We start from the raw sequence: 24395 nt of genomic DNA on the forward strand, positions 1-24395 counted from the left end.
GTCCACCACAAAGCGACATGAGGAAAGTACAGCAGGGGGCCAAGTCCGAGGGAGTGACAGGGAGTGGCAGACGCTGGCAGGTGGATGGCGCGGGGGTGGGAAGCCACACTGAGGAGGCTGCTGAGGCTGAGACCCACTTCCAGGCCACGGTGCGGCAAAGCACAGACTCTGCCACGGGAACCAGGGGAGGCTGTGCAAAGCTCTAGCTGCTGTGAGGGTGCCGTGGGCGGCAAGGCGGGAATCCTGGAGAGTAGCTGGAAGGCTCTCAGCGGAGATGGTGGCCTGGGCTGGAGTAGCAGTGAAGAGGCCAGAAGCGCAAGGATTAGGGATCATGTTAGAAGTAGATTCAGACATGCTGACAGGTCACACATCACAGGGAGAGCTGGTAAGGAAAAGGACAGATGGAGGTTGGCAGGGCAGGCTGGGGTTTGAGCAACTGAGTAGATGCTATTAATAACTGAGATGAGGAAGAGGGACACCTCAGAGGATTGATGGCTTAAAGGCGTGATTGTGTCTGTAACTGTGTGCTGCCTTCGGAGGGACTGGCTAGGGGAGCAGGGCAAACGCTGGTGTCAGGAGGCTTCACAGAAGGGCCAGGTTTCAGTTCAGTCCATCTGAAAAGACGGGGAGGGAGGAGGAGCAGAGGAGGAAGTTGAGTTGGAAGCGGTGCGGGCACTGTGGTTGGGGAAAGGACTCTGGCATCAGATGAACCAGAATCTACAGCCTGGCTCTTCTTCCTTCCTTTGCCACCTTGGGCAAGTCATTTTCCCTGTTTGAGTCTCAGTTTTCTCATTCTGTAACTGGGATGGAAAATGCCTACCCACATATATCTGGTTGGTTTGTTTTTAATGCCCTTTAACTTTTTCTTGTTGTTGTTGTTTTGCTGTGTTGGGCCTTCGTTTCTGTGCGATTGCTTTCTTTAGTTGCGGCAAGCGGGGGCCACTCTTCATCGCGGTGCGCGGACCTCTCACCGTCACGGCCTCTCGTTGCGGAGCACAAGCTCCAGACGCCCAGGCTCAGTAGTTGTGGCTCACGGGCCTAGTTGCTCTGCGACATGTGGGATCTTCCCAGACCAGGGCCCTGCATCGGCAGGCAGACTCCCAACCACTGCACCACCAAGGAAGTCCCGAACCTGATGTTTCTTAAATGCTTTCCGGGATGGCAATCCAGGACACGAGTGTGTAATCTATACATGCATTTGAGAGCAAATATTCCATGAGTAATAATTATGCCAAGGGCATGGAAAACCCACTGATACTTGACCAGGCGATGGATCAAAACCTGGTGGCACAGTGGTTAAGAATTGCCTGCCAATGCAGGGGACACGGGTTCGAGCCCTGGTCCGGGAAGATCCCACATGCCACGGAGCAACTAAGCCCATGCGCCACTAGTGAGCCTGCGCTCTAGGGCCCGCAAGCCACAACTACTGAAGCCCGCACGCCTAGAGCCCATGCTCTGCAACAAGAGAAGCCACTGCAACGAGAAGCCCGCGCACTGCAACGAAGAGTAGCCCCCACTCGCCGCAACTAGAGAAAGCCCACGCACAGCAATGAAGACCCAATGCAGCCAAAAATAAATAAATAAGTAAAAGAAATAAGAGAAAAAAGTCTTCAAGTATTTGGAAACTAAAGAACACTCTTCTAAACTAACTCATGGGTCAAAGAAAAAAAATCAAAAATGAAATTATAAAAAAAAACTACTCATTTACCCAAGGAGTAGAGAAACATGGAAAATTCAGATATATAGGGAAAGGAAAATTAAGTTGATCCATGATGCTACCAATCAATCCCATTCTGTTTGTTTCTATTCAAATTTATTTTTCCCTTTTAAAGACTAGGTCATTCCGTTTTTCAACAATCCTCTTGTTAGTGGCACGGCACTTAGTGGTACAGCATGAACATCCTTTCACGTCAATGGATATTCTCCTACAGTTGTATCTGAAATGCCTGCGCCATTGAGACCAGAATGCAGTCACCCACCTGCCCTCGTGTCAGTTATTAGGTGGTTTCTCACATTTCACCAGGAAAAACAATGCTGCAGTTAACTCGCTTGCAGTTCACTGCAAGATCTCCGTTAATTTGTACAGATCGGCCTTAATTTCCTTAATTAAAAAACCAGAGTGGAATTGGCTGGGAGAAAGGACTTAAACTTTTCTAAGATTTTGCATTGTGCATTTCTGGATTGCACTTGCAAGTGTGCTGTTGATGTTACCGTCATGAAGTCCTGCCTGTCGAGTCACTCTGTCCTGGAAGCTCTCAGACTGTTGCTGTCCCCTCCCTTACCCCCCAAGTGTGGCTTCAAGATTGGGTGCCGCCCTGGAGGTGTGGCTTGACCAGGGTCCCTTCTCCCCCTCACCTGGTGCTAAGCCTGGTCTTCTCTGCGAGTGAAGCTGCTGAAGTTGGGGTTCTCGGCCAACTCCCTGAGTTGGACTCAGCTGCTGAAGTTGGTCTGAGGGTGGTAGAGTGCTTCGGCCCGGGCTCCGATGTCCCCGGATGTCATAACCTGTGCTTTCTCCCTCTGTCTAGACCTGGGGCTAGGCGTGCTCAAGGTGCCCAAAGAGGCTAACGAAGGAGGCAGGGCCACGTCTGGGAGCACAAGGAGAGGAAAGCGGCAGCACAGGTCCCCTCAGAACCCACTCCTGGACCGCAGCCTCTGCGGGAAGGTGTTCAGCAGCGCCAGTCCTCTCAGCAAGCACTACCTGACGCACAGCCAGGAGAGGAGACACGTGTGCAAAATCTGCAGCAAGGCCTTTAAGCGTCAGGACCACCTGTATGTAGGAGTCTGGTCGGGATGTCTGTTCAGGGGGCTGCTGGGGGCTGGGCGTGTTCCCGGTTCTTTTGCATCCCCTCCCATCCACCTGCACCGCCCCGCACCGTCGGGTGTCCCAGGTGTGTGCGACCTGTGCTCCTCCCACGGCCAGTGTTTGGTGGGGGCGGGGGGCAGGGCCTACACTGCCCCGGACAGCCCGCCCTCCCCAGCCTCCAGATTCACTCCAGTGAGGAGAGCGCCGCTGCGATTTGCAGACAGGACCCATGTGCTTTAAAAACACACTCCAGAGGCAATTTTGTCATGGAGGGAGTTGGGCTAACTGCGTAGAGAAAGTTTCAGAGTCCCTGGTAGGTGTCTGAGCAGAACAGATATGCACTCCATGAGGAATATATGTTGGGATAACACCAGGGCGTGAGGGGTTCTGAAATGCCTGTTTCTAGAACATGGCAATGCAGTGTTCACTCTCTTTTTTCCTGTTTCAATTCCCCCTTTTATTAACTCGATTTTTTTTCAAAATTTGACTTTAAAAAGCAAGCTCAGTGTAAGAGGAGCAGAATTCCGTTTGTTCTTCATGTCTTAGAAATGATAAGCTTTTCTTGCTGCCGAGGGAGAAGAGACAGACTTTCAAACTGAGAGACTCGTAAGTGGGAGAGGACGATCCCTTGCATGTTTACAGCTCGCCCAGCCTTTACTGAGGCTTCGATGAATCCCGCTTTCATTGTATCCTCTCCCCTCTCGCCATTAAGGATGGGAAATGATTTACTCCTGTCACAAGCTGGTAACAGTTAGGGCTAGAAAGTGGGTCTCCGGATGCCCTCTCTGCTGCTTCCCTCAGATGGAGGCCAAGGGTCCACGCTTGGGAAAGGGTTTCATTATTTACTGGGTCCAATTGATTAGAACCATCCGGAGTAGGATTGTTGGGAACCCAGAGGGTGATTTACCCATTTGTTTATATTTATAATATATTAATGCAGGTATACGTATGATGTAAATATACTACATACTTGCATTCTTTTATATTTGCAGACATTATAGGCGCATTTGGCTTTTTGTTGTTGTTGCTGTGGGGCTCCCAGGTCGCTGTCTAGAGGACTCCTGTGGGAAGGTAAAGACTCCTTTGTTCAAGGAAGGATCATCCCCAAGTTAGCGTTTCCTTAAGTTTGTTCTCAGAACTCTGGTTCTCTGCTTCTCGGGGATGCTAAAAGGGTCTATTTTAAAAACATGGTTTTGTGGGCAAATAAGTTTGAGAGACATGGAAAGTTCAACAGATCTCTCGTTATCTGCTCTGTGGCTTTTCAGTTTGCTCCTAGGAACCTCCAAGAAGTAAAGAGTGTTTTTCCCAAACTTATTTGCCAGCTGAGCCCAAGTCCTCAGGGAGCAACTCTGGAGCCTGGTGTTCCTTAGGAACCCACTTTGGGGAACTCTGACTTGACTCCCACTGATGTTTTTAATCTCAGATTAGGGGTTTGCTTAGGGGTGAGGGCAAGAGCTCCCCCTTCCAGAAGGCTTTGGCCATAGCAGGGGTCTTTCCTCATAGGGTCTGAGCACAGTTTCTGAGTTGCGATGCTGCTGCCCCCTGGGGACACGCCTGGGTTCCTGCAGTTAGTGACCCACGCCGAGACACCCACTAACTTTCTCCTCATGTGATTCCAGGACTGGGCACACGCTCACCCACCAGAAGTCCAAGCCCTTTGTGTGCATTGAGCAGGGCTGCAGCAAGAGCTACAGCGACTACCGCTCCGTGCGCCAGCACTACGAGGTCCAGCACGGCCTGTGCATCCTCAAGGAGGTCCCTCCGGAGGAGGAGCCCTGCGGGAACTCACCCCGTGTGCACGAGGTGGCCTGCCAGCCCGCACCCGCGAGCCTGTGGTCCCTGGTGCCCCCGGAAGCCCCATCCCCCATCTCCCTCTTGTCCAACCGAGACCTCCTGCGCTGTATCGTGAGCAGCAGCATCTGCCAGACGATCCCTTCTCCCGGGCCAGCCCTGGGAGGGCCTTCAGACAGCGGCGAAGGGAGGATCACGGCCTGTTCCTCCCTGCCCTCGTCAGGGTCCTCCTCCTGCGGCCCAGCCAGCACCCCGGCGGCCCCAGGAGCCCTGGGCACTGAGGTGTTCCCGAGGATCCCCGGCCCCCACGGAAGGAGCCGGGCACGGACGTGTTCACAGCCGTCCACTCACGGGCAGCGGAGAACAGCGGCCCCGACCCAGCCGAGCCGGAGCTGCCGCTGCTCCAGCCCCCGTCATCCCTGGAGGGCTGGCCCGAGGGCGCTCCCTGCCCGCCTGCCTGCCTCTGTTCCATGGCCAGACTGTCCCCGCCAGTTCCCAGCCATCAAGCCACAGTTTCCAGTGGCTCTGAAACCTGTCGGGCTGCCCTAAGAGCAAAGGAAACAGTATGTTTGTCGTCCACAAGCCCTCTGCAGTGCCGTCCCGGGAGGGCTCCGAGCCGGGCCCCGGGCTCAGCAGCGACTCCCCTGCTGGGGAGCCCTCACCCAGCCAGTGCACCGGTCTGGAGGACACGCCGTCTTTCCCTCCCACGCTCCTGAAGGCCCAGGGGGAGGCCTCGGGCGACCCCAGATACGTCAGCACCAGCGGGGAAGACGACTCCTGGGCTTCCAAGAAGAGCAAGTTCGACTGCGACTCCTTCTCGCGGCAGAACCCTGGTGAGCCTGGCCCCCAGGATGGCCAGAAGTCCAGCGGCCTCCCGTCGGATGCCACACCGCTCTTCCAGCAGCTGGTCCTGAAGGCTCAGGAGTCTCTGGTGAGCCACGAGCAGATGCAGGTGTTCCAGATGATCACCAAGTCCCAGCGGATCTTCTCCCACACGCAGGTGGCCGCCGCCTCCTCCCAGCTTCCCACACCCGACGGCAAGCAAGTTGCCCTGAAGTCACTGCAGGGGCCGTGGCCACAGCAACCCCCACCTGTGGCACCCACTGTTGACTCTCTCCATGCTGGCCCCGTGAACCCTGATCCAGAGGGGTCCCTAGACCGCAGGAGAAAATCCACACCCGCTTTACCCACAGAGCCCTCCCCCAGCAGCGTGAGCCAGGACCCAAAGGGAAGACCAAAAGTGGCTGCTGCTCCACCTGCCCCCACGGCGGCGTCCCTGGACCCTCCTGGAAACCCAGACATCTCCTCTCTGGCCAAGCAGTTGCGATCCTCGAAAGGGACCTTGGACCTAGGGACATCTTCTCCCTCGGGGCCTGCATCAGACCCAGTTAGGAGGGGAGGAGCCATCCAGAGCCCACCTCCCAGGGAAGCAGGCCCAGGCTGAGAATGGCACGGCTTCCGGGGCCACAAAAGGTGGAGAGGGCCCGGCCTGCTCCTGGGGCGGAGGCTACAGGCTCTTCTCTGGCAACTCCGGGGTCCAGCACTTCCGGAAGGAGAAAGTGAAAGTGGATATTTGCTGTGCAGCTTCTCCAAGCCAGGTAGCCATGGCCTCCTTCTCGTCGTTGGCCGGGCCTCCAGCGGATCCCCCCTGGGACTCCAAGTCCAAGCTGATGATACTCAACAGGATCCAGGTACCAGGGCCCTCTCACGGGACCTGACCATGCGGGGGGCAGAGTCTCGTCCTTACCTGTGTCCGTGTTTCTGACTTGTCCAGGCACTGTATTTAACCTCAGCAAATCCTCAGATGCAGTTTGTTTACAGAGGGGCGAATGAAGTTCCAGAGAAGGGATGGTTCCTCCCATCACCCTCCACCCTGCAACACACACACACACAACAGAACAGGGCTTTAGAGTTGTCAGAGACACTTTGCATCATGTTTCTTCACTAAGCTTTTTCTATTTGCTTTCTTTCTGCCTTTCGCTTCCTTTTGGATTTGCCTCCTTCACTTCTTCAGAGAATGTAAAGGCAGAGCTCCTTTACCCTTGATATTTGTACGTGAAATGCTGTGTCTATTCTGGTTGTGAATCACAGGTCCACAAGTCCGACTTGGCCCCTACTGCAGGCCTGGCACTGGTCCGCCCTTTTGGAGCAGCTTGGGTCCTCCCACATCGTGCCCACGAGGTCCTGGGCGCAGAGAGCTTGGCCACGTCTCTTCGTGATGTTCCGAGGTCCAGCATCCTTCCTGTCGCACCACAGCTACCTCCTCCTCTTTTTTTTTTTTCCACAGCTTTAATATTCACGTGCCATCTAATTCGCCATCTTGAAGTGCACCATCCAGTAGTTTTTAGTTTGTTTACGAGGTCGTGCTCGCATCGCCACTCTTTGCCAATACACTTTCATCACCGCAAAAAGAAACCCCACACCGTTGGTTGTCACCCGCAATCTCTCCATCCCTCCCAGCCCCTGGCAACCATGCATCTACTTTCTGTCTCCATGGATTTGCCTATTCTGGACACTTCATGTGACGGGAATCCTAACGCTGCGTGGCCTTTTGTGTCTTTTGCTTCTTTCACTTAACCTGATGTTCTCAGAGTTCCTCTGTGCTGTAGCACGGGTCAGAACTTCACTCCTTTTTATCGCTGGTAACTTGTGCATTGTATGGAAACACCACATTTTATTTATCCATTCATCAGATGATAGATATTTGGGTTGTTTTCCCTTCTTGGCCATTGTGATAACGGTGCTATGAACATTTGTGTACAGATTATTGTTTAGACATATGTTTTCATTTCTCTTGGGAAATACCTTGGAGGGGAATTGCTGGGCTCTAGGGTAATTCTATTGGAGGAAGTGCCAGACTTTCCCAAAAAGCTGTGCTGTTTTATATCCCTACCCAGAGTGTATGAGGCCTGCAGTTTCTCTGCATCCTCACCAACACTTGTTCTTGTCCAGTTGGTTCACCTTAGTGGGTGGGAAATGATAATCTCATTATAGTTTAATTTGCATTTCCCCGATGGCTAATAATCCTGAGCATCTTTTAATGGCCATTTGTATATCCTCTTTGGGTAAGTGTCTATTCAGACCCTTTGCCCATTTTTAAATTGGGTTGTGATTTTATTTTTGAGCTGTGAGAGTTCATTATGTATCACTGATACAGAAATATACATAGTCCCTTATCAGATACATGATTTGCAACTTTTTTCTCTTATTCTGTCTTTTCACTTCTTGATGATGTCCTTTGAAGCACAGAAGTTGTAAGTTTTGATGAAGTCCAATACGTCTGTCTTTTGTTTGGTTTTGGAGTCATCCAAGAAACCACTGCTTACTCCAGGGTCACCAAGAATTATACCTGTGTTTTCTTCCAAGTCTTATAGTTTTCACTCTTGCATCTCATTTCTGATATGTTGGCTCAGATGTATTTTCGTCTTCAGGGTGGAAATATCTACCGGCTCCCCCACCCGATGAAGGAGGAGAACATGGCGGGTGGCTGGTAAGTTCAGAAGCCCCTCGGGAGAACTCTGGTGGCTTTGATGTGCTGGCCCTGGGTGAGCGAGCTCTGGATGCTTCACTCCTGAAGGGGTGAGCACCAGGCCACGGAGAATCGGGGGCATCATGTCCATTTCTTTAGGGTTCGTCCAAAGCTGTCTGTCAGAGGATCAGTGTTTGGGGACGGAGTCCCATTCTCCCTTTCTTCCCCACAGGAACCAGCACAGTGGTGGTCCCACAGACTGGGCAGAGCCAAGGAGCACTTACGTCTGCAAGAATTGCAGCCAGATGTTTTATACAGAGAGAGGGCTGAGCAGCCACATGTGTTTTCACAGCGACCAGTGGCCGTCACCTCGAGGGAAGCAGGAGCCGCAGGTGAAGGGGCGCGAAGCTGCCATTCATCTCAGGATGGAGCCGTCCTCCTGCAGGGAGCCTGGCTGGGGGCCGGGAGTCAGGGCTGTGCTGCTCTGGAGGGGCCCCTTGCTCCCTATGTACTGTGTCTCTTAAAGGGCTGGCTCTTCTCTGTGTGTAGGTGTGTGGCATGGAGTTTTGCAAGCCACAAAGACAGGTGCTGAGGCCAGAAGGGCACAGGCAGAGTTCCCCGGGAGGCAGGAAGTCCTTGGACAACATGACCGCCGCCCCTTTGGTGGTCCCTGTTTCGGTGCCAGTGGCTCCAGCGAACCATCCCCTGGGGAGCAAGGTGGGTGCACTTCCTTCCAGCTGCTTTCCAGCTACCAGTGGGAGCTGGGAGAAAAGCCCCCAAATCCTGACTCCAGAAGAGCTTGATTTGCGTGTTCATTCATCCATTCAACCTCCAGTGAACTTCCTTTGTGTCTGGCCCTGTGCTGGGCAGGGCTGGGGACACTGCAGCGACCACAACAGGCCTGCCCCCGTCTCCTGGGGCTCCCAGCCCAGCGGAGTAGATAGACCCATCCCCGGACACTGACGACCCAGAACGGGCCGGGCTGGGAGAGGGAGCTGTGGGAGCCCCAAGGGCACCAGAGACCCTGCCTGAGGAAGGGGGCGTTGCAGCTGAGAGCCGGAGGATGAGGAGGGGTAAGATGGGCAGAGAGGAGGGGAGATTGCGTGGAGGTAAGAGAGAGTGTAGCAAGCTCAAGCCGTCGTCTTTTCAGCCTGTGCTGGAAGACCCCACCTGGAGAAGTCCATGCTGGACTCGGGTACAGGGTGCATGGAGCCCACTGTTTGTCTCCCAGGAGCTGCTGTCATTTTGAGGGCAACAGGTTTTCCTTTTGTCATGCTGTTGCATCCGTCTGGCCCCCACACTTTAAGTGCCAGTCACTTTAACAACGGATATGAGTTTCCAAAATGGTCTGAGTGAGGGCCTCTCCTTGGGGTGGGGGTGGGTGCCTGAGAAGGCCCCAGCGTCAAATGTCGCCCGGCTTAGGGTCTGGAGTCTGGCTCAGGCGTGGTGGCCCTGCCCGGCTTCCTGCGCTGAGGACTCTGGGCATGGCCATGCTGGGTGTGCATTTGGCTGGTCAGTACCCTTTCCCACTCTCAGGCCATCTTGAGGTCTGAGCTTTGGGGCCGGTGGCCTCAGGTGACCCCCGTGGTTCTGAAGTCTCTTCTTCTCCAGGGACAGGAGAAGGACGGGGAAGAGAGAGACAGCAAGGAGAGCAGCCAACACAGGAAGCGGAAGAAGCTCCCACGGCCCGAGGCACTGCTCATCCCTCCTCCGCCCTCCATGTCTGGGGAGCCGGGCCCGGGAGGATGCCGCCAGAGCTGCCTGCGCTCGCCCGTGTTCCTGATGGACCACCTCCTGAAGGGACTGTCCCAGTGACCTCCCTACACACCGCCCCCGATGCTCAGCCCCATCCGGGAGGGCTCTGGGCTGTATTTCAACACTCTCTGTTCCACATCTGCCCGGGCCCGTCCCGACAGGCTCATCAGCGCCATGCTTGGTGAGTGAGCTTGATCGCCCCATGATGGGCCTGCGGGGGGCCAGACCCCCGCCCCCTGTAGAATTTGGTCCAGCCATTCTCTCTGGCCTACGCCTGGGTCTGCTCTGGGGGTCCCGTTGCTGTTCAGAACTATCCCAGGACCATCTGGGACCAGCAGCCTTCTAGGTGCTTATGACTTTGTAGCCAGAAAGAAAATAGACGCCATTTAGCCTAAGCACCCTTCTGCCTGCCCTTTCGAGTAATTGTTTAAACAGCTTTATTGAGGTATAATTCACATGCCATATGAATCACCCATTTAAAGTGTACAGTGATTTTTTAGTGTATTCTTAGGATTGTACACCCATCCCACAATCTAATTCTAGAGCATTTTCATCACCCCAGAAGATTATATCCACGAGCGGTGACACACAGGCCCTGTAGCCCCCAACTCCTCAGCCCTGGGCAACCACCAGTCTACCAACCTACTTTTTCTACGGGTCTCCCTATTCTGGACATTTCATGTAATTGGAATCATCAAATACGTGACATTCTGTGTCTAGTTGTTCACTTAGAATAATGTTGTCAAGGTTCATGTTGTAGTATGCATCAGTGCTTCATTTCTTTTTATGGATGAATGATATTGAATTCTCTGGATAGACAACATTTTATTTATCCATTCATCAGTTGACGAGCATTTGGGTTGTTTGTGTCCTTTGGCTGTTGCAAACAGTGCTGTTAAGAACATTTATGTGTACGTTTTTGTTGGACATAAGTCCTCATTTCTCTTGGGTATATAACTCAGAGTGGAATTGCTGGGTCAAAGGGTAACTATGTCTAACCATTTAAGGAACTGCCAGACTGCTTTGCAAAATGGCCGGGTCATATTAAATTTCCACCAGCATTGTATGAAAGTTGCAGTTTCTCCACATCCTTGCTCACACTTCTTAGCTGTCTTTTTTATTACACCCATCCTAGTGGGTGTGAAGTGGTAGCTCATTGTGAGGTGTTTGTTTGTTTGTTTGTTTTGTGGTACGTGGGCCTCTCACTGTTTGTGGCCTCACCCGTTTTGGAGCACAGGCTCCGGATACTCAGGCTCAGCAGCCATGGCTCACGGGCCCAGCCACTCCGCGGCATGTGAGATCTTCCCAGACCGGGGCACGAAACCATGTCCCCTGCATCGGCAGGCAGACTCTCAACCACTGCGCCACCAGGGAAGCCCTGTCTTGCTACCTTTGTGGAAAGTCAGTTGACCATAAATGATTTGAGATGTTTCTTCTTTTTTAATACAGATATTTTACAGCTATAGATTTCCTTCTGAACATTGCTTTAGCTACATTTTGTAAGTTTTAGTATGTCTTTTTTTTTTTTTTTTTCTTTTTGTGGTATGCGGGCCTCTCACTGTTGCGGCCTCCCCCGTTGCGGAGCACAGGCCCCGGATGCGCAGGCTCCGTATGCGCAGGCCCAGCGGCCACGGCTCACGGGCCCAGCCGCTCCGCGGCATATGGGATCCTCCCAGACCGGGGCACGAACCCGTATCCCCTGCATCGGCAGGCGGACTCTCAACCACTGCGCCACCAGGGAGGCCCTATGTTGTGTTTTTATATTCATTCAGCTAAAGTATTTTCTAATTTATCATTCCACTTCCTGTTTAATACACTGACTGTTAAAGAGTGTGTTGCTTAATTTTCACATATTTGTGAATTTTCCAAATTGCTGCCTTTTATTGATTTGTAATCTAATTCTCTTTTGGTCAGAGTACATACGTTGTTTCTTTTTCAATTTAATTTATTTTATTTATTTATTTATTTATTTTGGCTGTGCTGTGCGGTTTGCAGGATCTTAGTTCCCCCACCAGGGGTCGAACCCATGCCCCCTGCAGCGGAAGCGTGGAGTCCTAATGACTGGACCGCCAGGGAATTCCCTTAAATTTATTTTAAAATTTAAAATTTATTGAGGCATGTTATATGGGCTAGAATCCGGTCTGTCTTGAAGAATGTTCCATGTGAATTTGAGAAGAATGTATTCTACTGATGTTTGGTGGAATGCTGTATTTTGTCTGTTTTGTCTAGTTAGTTTCAATTTCCTTGTTGATCTTCTGCCTAGTTGCCCTATCCACTGTTGAAAGTATTGAAATCTCCAACTATTATTTTTTAATGGTTGATTTCATCCTTCAGTTCTGTCGTTTGTTGCTTGGTGTATTTTGGGGGTCTGTTTGTAGGTGTGTATATGTTTGTAATTGTCACATCTTCCTCACGGCTTGACCTTTTATCATTAGGATGTGATTGTGACATCATTTGTCATTATTACAATAATTTTATCATTATCTCTAGTAATATTTTTGGTTTTAAAGTCTAATGTGCCTGACATTAGTATAGCCATTCCATTCTCTTTTTTGGTTGTTGTTTGCTTGGTATATATTTTTCTCTTCTTTTACTTTCAGCCTATTTGTGTCTTTGAAAATAAAGCATGTTACCTCTAGACACCATTAGGTGGATCATGTGTTTTTTATCCAGTCTTACAAACTCTGCCTTTTGATTGGTTTGTTTAATCCATTCTTGTTTAATGTTATATTGATATGGTTGGATTTACATCTGCCATTTTGCTTTTTATTTTCTATACGTTACATGTCTTTTTCTCCCTCTGTTCCTCCTTTCCTGCTTTCTTTTGTATTAAGTGAGTATTTTCTAGTGTGACATTTTAATTCCATTAATTTTTCAATGTTTCTTAGTCATTTCTTAGTGGTTGCTCTAGGACTTAAAATATATGTCTTATCAGAATCTGTTAGGATGTGTAATAACTCATTAACAGTGAAATATAGAAACACTGCTCCTATCTAGCTCTATTCCTTCTAACTCTTTTGCTATTATATGTGAGAGACCCAGTAATACCGTACTGGTCATGTTTATTGCTTTATATAATTTTATTTTGTGTAAAAACACTGAGCGGATAAAGGAAAGCAAGCATGATTTATAGAGGTTGTTATATTAACCTTCTTATTTAGCATTTCTGATCTCTTCATTTATTCTTGTGGATTTGAGTTACTGTCTGAGGTGATATTCTTTTACTCCAATGCAGCTGTGCTCCTTGTGCAGTTACTGTCACATATATTATATTTCTATATGTTACAGGCCCACAATACATATTGTTTTATGCAGTTATTTTTAAGGCCATTAAAAAAAGAAAAGAAATATGTAATCCTAGTGATTTTTATAGTTACCCATATTTACTAGCGCTTCGCTTTTTTTTTTTTTTTTTGGTTTGGATTCAAGTTACCATCTGATGTCATTTGCTTTCAATCTGAAGGACTTTCTTTACTATTTATTTTTATTAGGGATATATAATTCACATACCATACAATTCATCCCTTTAAAGTATAGAATTCACTGGTTTTTAGTATATTCACAGAGCTGTGCAACCATCACTACCATCAGTTTTCAGAAATTTTCATCATCCCCAAAAGAAGCCCTGTACTTATTAGCAGTCCCTCCTTTCCATCCTCCCCATCCCCAGCCGTGGGTAACGACTAATCTACTTTGTCTCTATCGATGTGGCTATTCTGCATATTTCATATGAGTGGAATCATACAGTATGTGGTCCTTTATGAATGCCTTCTTTTAGTTAGCATGATGTTTTTAGGTTTCATCCAAGTTGCAGTATGTATCAGTACTTTGTTCCTTTTTGCGGGCTGAATAATATTTCACCTTTAATATTTCTTGTAAGGCAGGTCTGCCAGCAACAGGTATCCTCAGTTTTTATTTATCTGGGAGTGTCTTTATTTTACCTTCATTTTTGCAAGATAATTTGCTGAATATAAGATACTTGGTTAACACTTTTTTACTTTCAGTAATTTGAATATATTATCCCATTGCCTTGTAACCTACATCGTTTCTCTTAAAAAGTTAGCTGTTAATTTTACTGTAGTGCCCTTGTATGTAACAAATTGTTTTTCCCTTTTTGCTTTCAAGATCTTATCTTTATTTTTGCTTTCCACATTTTGCCTATGTTATGTCTGGATGTAGAGCTCTTTGTGTTTAATCTTTGTTGGAGTTTGTAGAGTTTGCTGGATATACATATTGTTTTTCATCAACGTTGGGAAATTTTCAGCCATTAATACTTTAAATATTCTGTCCCTTTCTCCCCTCTTTCTGGTACTCCCAATACATATATATTGTTGCATGTAATGACATCTCACATTTCTCTGAGGCTCTCTTCACTTTCCTATATTTTTTTCTCTCTGTTCTTCAGATTTCATAGTCTCCATTGTTCTATCTTCAGGTTTGCTGATCGTTTCTTCTGCCAGCTCAGATCTACTGTTGAGCCGTATTTTGGTTATTGTACTTTTTTAACCCCTGAACTATTTCCATTTGGTTCTTCTTTTTTTTGGCTGCATCGCACAGCATGCAGGATCTTACTTCCTCTACTAGGGATCACACCCATGCCCCCTGCAGTGGAAGCGTGGAGTCTTAACCACTGGACCGCCAGGGAAGTCCACATTTGTATCTTTTTAAAAAATAATTTCCATCTCTTGATGGCATTTTCTCTTTGATGACAAATTTTTATTTTATCTTGCTTTAATTCTTTAAGCATGGGAGCCAGGGGAAGAAGCAGCCCCCATCTCCTTGGCTGCACCTACCTGGGTAGAGCTTCCTTTACAAAGAGCTGGGGGCTAGGTGGGTAAGGGGGTGGGCCATGGCTCCAGTGCCACAGACTCTCACTGTTCTTCCCGAGATTTAGTAGGTTTTCTTGAATGAGTATTTCTTAAAATGCTGTATGCCTTTGGGACAACGTGCAGAGACTTTAGCTTACTGTTCTTTTTTTTTTCTTTTTCAATGATTTTTGTCAGTAAATCTGTTGTTTTGCCGAGTTCCTTACTCTACATTTTCAGAAGTCTTATCCCACTTCCATGCAATCTTTTTATTTTATTTTATTGTGATGTGAACAGTTAATCTGTGATCTGCCCTTTTAACAAAGATTTAAGTGTGCAATACAGTATTGTTGACTATAGGTACAATGTTATACAGCAGATTTCTAGAGCTTGATTAATTGAAACTTTATGCCCATTGATTAGTAACCTCCCATTTCCCACTGCCCCAACCCCTGGTAACCCCTATTCCACTCTTTGATTCTATCAATATGAATTCAACTACTTTAGATACGTTATATAAGTGGAGTCATGCAGTATTTCTCTTTCTGTGACTGGCTTATGTCACTTAGTATAATGTCCTCAATGGTCATCCATGTTGTTGCATATTGCAGAATTTCTTTTTAAGGCTAAATGGTATTTCATTGTATGTTGATGTCACATTACCTTTATGTGCTCATCTGTCAGTGGACATTTAGGTTGTTTCCACATCTTGGCTATTATGAATGGTGCTGGAGTGAACATGGGAGTTGAGATATCTTTTTGAGGTCTTGACTGCAGTTCTTTTGGATGAATACCCAGAAGTGGGTTTGCTGCATGATATGGTAGTCCTACTTTTAATTTTTGAGGAAACTCCATACCATGCAATCTTTTTTTTCCAATTTTCAATTTTATATTGGATTAGAGTTGATTTACAATGTGTTAGTTTCAGGTATACAGCAAAGTGATTTTGTTATACATAATCACATATCTATTGTTTTTTAGATTCTTTTCCCATAGAGGTTATTACAGAGCATTGAGTATAGTTCCCTGTGCTATACAGTAGGTCCTTGTTGATTATCTATTTTATATACAGTAGTGTGTGTATACCATGCAATCTTGAAGAGCCTGCTTTTAGCTGCTCTGGAAAGGCAGGCAAAAAGGGCCTCATGGGTCAGTTGTAGCCAGTCTCCTTGAGGCTCTTCTTTGGGTGTTTTCCAGATCACATGGACGGCTCTTTTGGCATCAGTGTGGTGAAGGACAACAGCAAGATCAGCACTGAACCGTGAGTTGGAACAGACTTAGAACCTGAGGGTCCTTGCAACGTGGGGATGCTTTTACCCTCCTTGCATTCCAGTGTCGGTTTTTCCCAAGGGAGCCTTCATCACGGGAAAGTCAGGTCTAGACCCAGAACCTCTCTAGGAGAGAAGTGGTGGATTTTTCCAGGTGTTTCCCCAATATTCCTTCTGTCCAGACATACCATAGTTGGATGTCTGCAGACAGAATGCCCAGCACCCTGGGGTTCTAGATAGAATTGGTGATGGCGCAGTGAGATACTGTTTTGTAGCTTGGATGTTCCCTTGGATACAGAAGAATGCCAGGTATCAGCACATACCTCCCCTGTCCTAGACCCCAAACGCCTGAAGCCAGAAATCTGGCGAAAAAGCAAATTGGAGGAAGGAAGGAAGTATCCCTCAAGAGGTCTCTGGAATACCAGTGGCGTGTCTGCTGGGCTGATGAGCACTCCCTGTGTCTGAGAGATGGCCAAAAGGTGGGTTCCACAGCCCTGCTGAGCAGGGCTCACCACACATCTCTCTTGTATTTCCCATCTTGGTCACACACATATACCTTTTATGTCCGTGTGTGTGGCCTCATTTCAGACACATCAACATAGGGAGCCAGTTTCAGGCTGAGATCCCAGAGCTCCAGGACAGATCACTGGCTGGAAGTGACGAGCATGTAGCTACTCTGGTCTGGAAGCCATGGGGAGATGTGATGACCAACCCGAAGACGCAGGATAGGGGTGACTGAGACTTTGGGGCCAGGTTCCCGAGAGCCCTCCTCCATGTCCAAGGGGTTTCTCCTCCCAGTTCTCACCTTGACCAAGAAGCAGTGATCCCCAGGCGGGGGTGGGGTGGGCAGAGCTGGCCTTCAGCGCAGGACTGCTTTGCTGTGCTGCAGTCCCTTGCCCCACCTCTCCTCTCACCCAGTAGCTGGCCAGGCCATCCAGAGCAGGTGCCAGGAGCAGGGTTTCTGCCCATCCTCCTTGTCGCTCCCTTCCCTCAGCCTGCTTGTAACAGAGAGGTGAGGGAGATGGTGACAGGAGCCCCCCACCCCATCTGTGCTGTTGGGGAGGTTTCCTCTCTGGCACTTGCTGACCCTCTGTGTCTCCTCTCCTTCTCGCTGCCGGGCTGCCTGCTGGAAACAGTGACCGAGCTCTGCAACGTGGCCTGCTCCAGCGTGATGCCGGGCGGGGGCACCAACCTGGAGCTCGCTCTGCACTGCCTGCATGAAGCCCAGGGCAACATCCAGGTGCGGTGCAGGCGGGGCGGGGGCTCAGAGGAGCTGTGGGAAGCTCCCTGGTCTCTTAGGGCCAGGGGCTCTAGGCGCAAGACACGTGCCTTCTACTTGGGGCTTTGCAGCTCACGAGAACCAAAGGCTGGCCACCCACCCTTCTCCCTGGTCGCTTTGGGACTGGTGGTGTCCTTTGGAACGTAGGGGAAATGCACACATACGGGCTCAATCAGTTATTTCTCTGGGGTGACAGCAGAGCACCAGGGTTCCTCCAGCGTTACCTCATCTCAGCGCGGCACTGGGGAGGCGGTGCCTAGCAGAACCAACTCAGGGCCTGCATTCATCTGGTTTATTTACTGAACATTAACTTTTGGATTAAAAATGGTGTATGCAAACCTCTGATGCAACAGAAATGCCTCTGCCTCCTCCAAGGACCCTCCTCACAATCCTGAAGTTTAGAAAATGAAGAAGTCCAACTGTGTGTAGTGGGAGAGGAAGTCACGTCACCCGAGTTGGAGACCCAAGAGTCAGGGCTACATGGTGCTTTTTCTCAAGCTGAGAGGCAGTGGCTGGCACGTGGTGGGTGCTGAGCAGAGTAATCAGCACACATTTACTGGGTCCTCCTGATACCTGGTGATGTCACGGTATCAGGCTGGGGCCAGCTCAGGGGCCCATTCTTGGTTTAATGCTCTGCTGCCACCATCTTGAAATTCTTAATAGTTTCTGAGCACAGGGCCCCGTGTTTCCATTTTGCGCTGGGTCCTGCAAACTGCATAGCGAGTCCTGACCGGGGTTACGCTGTTGAGCAAGACAAATGCCCTCTCTTTGCAGGGCTTACATTTTAGGAGAGTGAACACATGAAATACATTTTTTAAAAGTGATAGATAATGATTAGTGCTATGAGGACCGTAACATGGGGTAGGGCAGGGGCAGTGCCACTCCAAATGCTGCTCCCTGAAGAAATAAGGAGCTTGTGCCAGAATAAGTCCACACACTGTTTCGTCATCAAGTAAATCTTGCTATGAAAAAGGTAACGTCAGCTGCACTCAACAGTCCGCTTAGTGCTGTAGGCAATGTGTCCCAAGTGGTTCACAGCTGGTGGCCAGTCCACAGACCGACCACACTTTGAGTCGCCCTGGGGTAGGGGTGGCTTTAGGGAGGGCTGCACATATTTTCTGATTGGATGAAAGAATGAAGGTGGGCCTCTACCTCACCTTCCCTCCCTCAGAGAGTTGCCCACCACTCCTGTCGTTCCAGGTTGCCCTGGAGACCCTGTTACTGAGAGGACCCCAGAAGCCACGGACTCACCCTCTCGCCAACTATCACTACACAGGTAACGAGCGTGGCTGCCCGCGTGGTTTTGGCCTGGCTGAGGCCCCTGCGAGCCAGTCACTTTCCATGGCAAGCTCTGCACGTGCCTCCCGGAGTTCTCTTGGGGCCTGCACCTGCCCTCCCAGAAGGGCCCGTCCTCTCTGGGGGACTCAGTGGGTGCTGTTCTCTAGTTGGATCCAACCTTCCCCTTTCCACTGGTTCCCTCGTGGGCTCTTCCTGGCCAGAAGGGGAGTGCCAGGTTGGGGTGGGCTCAGGTTTCCCAGTTGAGCACTCCAGCCTTGGAGTCAGGCAACCAGGGGCCCACGCCTGCCCTTGGCAAGTCTCTTAACCAGAGGAAGCCTCAAGTTGCTGCACCTGTCAAGTGGGGATGGTAATCGCCCCTACCTGCTAAGGTTTTTGTGAGGATTGTGTGAGATAAAGCAAGTAAGGGGCTTAGCAGAAATCTTGGCATATAAGTGGCGCTCGGTGGCCTGAAAAAGGAGGGGAGTCTGCACTTCAGCCGTGGCTGTGGTCCCAGAAGGAGAAACATCCTTCCTCCTCTTGGCTGTTTCTCCAATAGGTTCGGACATCTGGACCTCCATGGAGAAGAGGCTCTTTAAGAAGGCATTCCGTGCCTACAAGAAGGACTTCTACTTGATACACAAGATGGTAAGGCGAACATGGCAGGCTGGTGTAGACAAGGCTCCTTCACACGGCCGAGGCGCTAGAACTGCAGGGCCTTTCAGGGGCGATACTCTGCTCATGCTGTGAACAGTTGACAACTACAATGCCATTGCTTGGAACAACCTGAAACGGTACAGAAATGAATCCCATGTTCAAAATAAAGCCCTCCAGACCCCTCCCCACAATCCTACTTCTCATTTGATAACCTGACAGGTATTTATTGCCCATACGGATTTTACACACCTATATGCACTTTCTCAAAAAAGGATGACATCATATACTTAATATCCTGCTGATTATTTTGCTCTTTTTTTAACTTGATGTACGCAAAATTGCACATAATCGAAGTGTGAGATTTAATGTTTTTGACATAGTTATACACTTGTAAGACCACCACGATGATCAAGATAATGAGAGTATCCTTCACCCCCAAAAGTTCCCTCCTGCCCCTTTGCAACCCTTCCTTCCTGCCACCCGGGTCCCTAGTCAACTCTTGTCTACTTTCTGTCACTCTAAATTAGTTTGCATTTTCTAGAGGTTTATATAAATGGAATAATCATACAGCACGTGATCTGCTTTGTCTGGCTTCTTACACTCAACCTAATGATTTTGAGATTCATCCATGTTGTCGTGTGTACCCATAGTTCATCCCTTTACTGTTGAGGAGTATACCACTGTGTGGACGGACCACCGTTCATTTAATCATCCACCTGTTGGTGGTTTCCAGTTACTGATGACTACAGATAAAGCTGCTCTGCACATTTACATACAACTCTTTGTACGGACATGTACTGGGTTTTTTTTTTTGTTTGTTTGTTTTTTTGCGGACACGGGGTTGGGATTATAAATACCTAGGAGGGGAATGAGGGTAACTTATAGTAGATGTATGTTTAACTTTTTAAGAAACTGCCAAACTGTTTTCCAAAGTGGCTCTACCACTTCCCATTCCCACCAGCAGGTTATGAAAGGTCCAGTTGCTCCACACCCTCGTCGACACTTGGTATGCTAAGTCTCTTTAATTTTAGCCATTCTAATGAGTGTACAGTCGCATCTGACTCCATTTTCCTAATGACTAATGATGCTGAGCATCTTTGTGTTTTTTTGCTCTCTGTGCACCTTCTCTGGTGAGCTGTCTGTTCATATCTTTTGCCTCTGTTTTTATTGGAGTGTCTGTGTTTTTATTGAGCTGTAGGAGTTCTTATTTTGTTCTGAACACCAGTCCTTTATCCAGATATATGCTTTGGAAATATTTTCTCCCCATATGCCATTTGTCAGTCTTCTAACAGTGTCTTTTGAAGAAAAGTTTTAAATTTTGCTTAAGCCTAACTTACTAGTTTCTCTTTTATAGACTGTGCTTTTCGTGTTGTATCTAAGAAATCTTTGCCTAACCCAAAGTCACAAAGATTTTCCCCTATGTTTTCTTCTGGAGGTTTTATAGTTTTAGGTTTTATTTCTAGATTTATGATCCATTTTAAGTTTATTTTTGTATGGGGTGCGAGGTGAGTTCATTTTTGCATATGGATATTTATTCCAGTACCTTTTGTTGGAAAGACCATACTTTCTCCACTCAGCTGCTTTTGTACCTTTGTTAAATATCAGTTGGCCATATATATATGCATCTACTTCTGGACACTGTATTCTGTTCCATTGATCTGTTTGTCTTTTATTAAGCTATTCCCATACTGTCTTTATTACTGTAGCTTTATTCTAAGTCTTGAAATTAGAAAATGTTAGTCCTTCAACTTTGTTATTCTTTTTCAAAGTTATTTTTTGTATTCTACATCCTTTTTAATTCCCTATGAATTTTAGAAATAACTTGACAATTTCAAAATAAAAATTTCTGCTAGGAACTTGATTGGTACTGTTTTTGACTCGTTACGTCAACTGGGGAGAGTTGTTACCTTAACAATATTGAGTCTTCTGACTCGTGAACAGGGTATATCTCTCTATTTCAATCTTTAATTTTTCAGCAATGTTTTGAAGTTTTTAGTGTACAGTTGTTGCATACTTTTTGTCAGATTTATTCCTAAGCGCTTGGTTTTTTTCAGTTTTTTTTTTTTTTTTTTTTTTTTTTGCGGTATGCGGGCCTCTCACCATTGTGGCCTCTCCCGCCGCGGAGCACAGGCTCCGGACACGCAGTCCCAGCGGCCATGGCTCACGGGCCCCACCGCTCCATGGCACGTGGGATCCCTCCAGGACCATTGCACGAACTCGTGTCCCTTGCATCGGCAGGCGGACTCTCAACCACTGCGCCACCAGGGAAGCCCAGTACTTGTGTTTTTTATGATGTTATAGAGTTCTTTTTATTTTTTATTTTTATTTTTTTTCCTTTTTGCGGTATGCGGGCCTCTCACTGTTGTGGCCTCTCCCGTTGCGGAGCACAGGCTCCGGATGCGCAGGCCCAGCGGCCATGGCTCACGGGCCCAGCCGCTCCGCGGCATATGGGATCCTCCCAGACCGGGGCACGAACCCGTATCCCCTGCATCGGCAGGCGGACTCTCAACCACTGCGCCACCAGGGAGGCCCTAGAGTTCTTTTTTATTTCAGTTTCCAATGGTTTGTTGCTAGTATGTATAGAAATAAAATTGATTTTTATATGGATCTTGTGTTCTGAAATGTTGCCAAACTAACTTACTAGTTTTGGTAACTTTTTTGTGGATTCCACTGAATTTTCTACATAGACAGTCACATCATCTGCAAATAAAGACACTTTTCTTTCTTCCTTTCCAACCTGGATGCCTTTACTTTTTTTTTTTTTTGCCTTTTTTGCACTCTAGAACCACCAGTACAGTATTGAGTAGAAGTGGTGAGAGTGGAAATCCTTGTGTTGTTCATGATATTTGAGGGGAAACCACTCCACCGTTAGCTGTAGGGATTTTGTAGGTCTCATTTATCAGGTTGAAGAGAAGTTCCTTCTATTCCTATTGTGCTGAGAGTTTCCATCAGGAATGGACATTGGATTGTATCAAATGCTTTTTCTGCACCTATCAAGATGCTCATATGATTTCTCTTTTTTAAGTTTAATATGATGAATTACATTGATTTTCGATTGTTAAACCAACCTCACGTTTCTGGGATGAGCTCCACTTAGTCATGGTATATTGTCCTTTATATATATATATACATATATACATACATATATATATATATATATATATATATATATATATATATATATACACACACATATATACACGTATATATATATATACACATATATATATTGTTGGATTCTGTTCGTTAAAGTTTTGTTTAAAAATTTTCATCTATGTTCATGAGGGACATTGGTCTGTAGGCTTCTTTCCTTGTAATATCTTTGTCTGGCTTTGGTATCAGAGAAATGTTGAACTTACGGACTGAGTTGGGAAGTATTCCTTCCTCTTCAGTTTTTTGGAGGGCTCTGCCTAGCTGTCACATAAGGCTATGAGGTATCCACCCCGTAAGGACACTCTGGTTTAATTAGTCCCAGTCGGTAGACATGTGGCTCCACATGATGTCACAGTGAGCGTCCTCGTGTGTACCGTGTGTGCGTTTTCCTGGAGAGAAGCCTTCCCGGGCCAGCCTTGTGGCTCAGAGCGTGCAGAGCTTAGATGGTGTTGACTCTGGTGGCTTCTCTCTGAACTCATTCATCCCCAGGAGGACTTTGTGATTCTCTGTCCCCCGTAGCAGTGGAGCATACCAAGCCGTAGGGGAGAAACGTTTCAGGAGGGCTTTCAAAAAGTGGCGGCTGGCCCCATGGGGAGGGGATTTAGGGCGTCAAGGCCATACTCACTGCTACTCCTGAGGCACTGTCCTTAGCCGGTTTCTGTCTTCCTCCACTAGGTCCAGACAAAAACAGTAGCCCAGTGTGTCGAGTTCTACTACATGCAGAAGAAAATGAACAAGTTTGACTGCGGCCGAGCCCCAGTGCCGGAAAAGAGGGTCAAGAGAGAGCTGGGTGAAGCAGACAGGACAGAAGCGAAGGTAGAGGGTCTCGGGATAGGGCTTCAGGAGTTCAGCACGGATCTGGATGCCCGGTGCCCATCCAAGCTGGCTGGCGGTGGGGGGGTGCACCCCACGACGTCTGGACGCTCTGGACACCTGCTTCTCCCTTAGAAGGGCGGCGGGGCGGTCAGCACCCTTTCATCACCTCTGCCCCCTGTGCAGGTCACTCGTAGCCCTCGGAGGAAACCCAGCCACCGTCCCACCCCCGAATTACAGAGGACTACTGAGAGTTACAGGAGGGAGTCCATCCCCAACTCCAGCCCAAACACCGGCTCGAAGCGGACCCCTGAGCTGCCGGGGAGCAGCAAGGGCCAGGGCTTCTTTCCCTGCCGGGAGTGTGAGAGGTACCGCCCTTTCCCTGGATGCTCCCACACCGCCTGCCCTCAGCCCTCTGGGGTGCCCCCCTCAGGGCTACCCGCCTCCCCCTGCTCTGACCCCTGTGTCCTCTGGTGCCTCCTCAGGGTGTTTGGCAAGATCAAGGGTCGGAATGCCCACATGAAGTGGCACCGGCTTCAGGACCACGTGGATCCCACCGCCAGGGCAAGGTGGCCCGTGGAGCCCTTCCAACTGTAGGAGGAGGAGGGCGAGCTAGGGGCTGGCATCGGCCCTCTGCGTGGGCAGCTAGTTGGGATGGGCACCTCCAGCCCTGTTGCGTCTCCTTTGTTGTTTCTGTACGTTTTCCCTTGTATATAGTATTAAATTTGTTTCTTAAGAAGCTGTCTTCTGGCTTCCCTGCCTGTTGATCCAGCGAAGGCTTTTGAGCCCCTGCCGCTCCCAGAAGCCACAGTGACTGAGTCCCTGCCCTGGAGGACCCTCATGCATGAATGCAGCCAGCATTCATCAAGCACCTGCTGTAGCTGTGCCAGACAATGCCCAGTCCACGTGATGGGGACATAGTGATGGAGGGACAGGCCCCTCCCCTCACAGAGCTTACATTTTAGGAGCGGGAAGGTAGGAGTGATAAAGCAGCAAAAAGGTGAGTTTAGATATCTATAGTGCGTATGCTTCGGGCCGTAATAACAGAGGAGTCGGCGTAGGTTTAAGCTCTCAGGACACGTGGTGGTGCCAGTGGCTCCACGGTGAAGTCAAGGCCTGCCAGCAGTGGCCAGCGTCTGCAAGTCGGCTGCAGCAGCAGCAGCAAGAATCCCCTCTTGTACGCGGAGCACCCAAACCTTCGGAGGGTGCAGGGCAGAGAGCAGCTCCCTCCCTTCCTTGTTGCCCTTTTTAAAAGTGAGGAAAGCTTGTAGCAGCGCCCAACAGAACGCCCCTCACGTCTCCTCGGCCAGAACTGTAGCCCGTGCTC

At 48.8% G+C, this 24395-nt stretch overlaps 1 pseudogene; it reads left to right on the plus strand.

Annotated features, from left to right (window-relative positions):
- Positions 1–17: 17 nt before the first annotated feature.
- LOC132479642 (zinc finger protein 541-like) lies at positions 18–24386 on the plus strand (annotated as a pseudogene).
- Positions 24387–24395: the final 9 nt, after the last annotated feature.

The sequence above is a fragment of the Mesoplodon densirostris genome, chromosome 19 (genome assembly GCF_025265405.1).
Source record: "Mesoplodon densirostris isolate mMesDen1 chromosome 19, mMesDen1 primary haplotype, whole genome shotgun sequence".
Taxonomy (NCBI): Eukaryota; Metazoa; Chordata; class Mammalia; order Artiodactyla; family Ziphiidae; genus Mesoplodon; species Mesoplodon densirostris.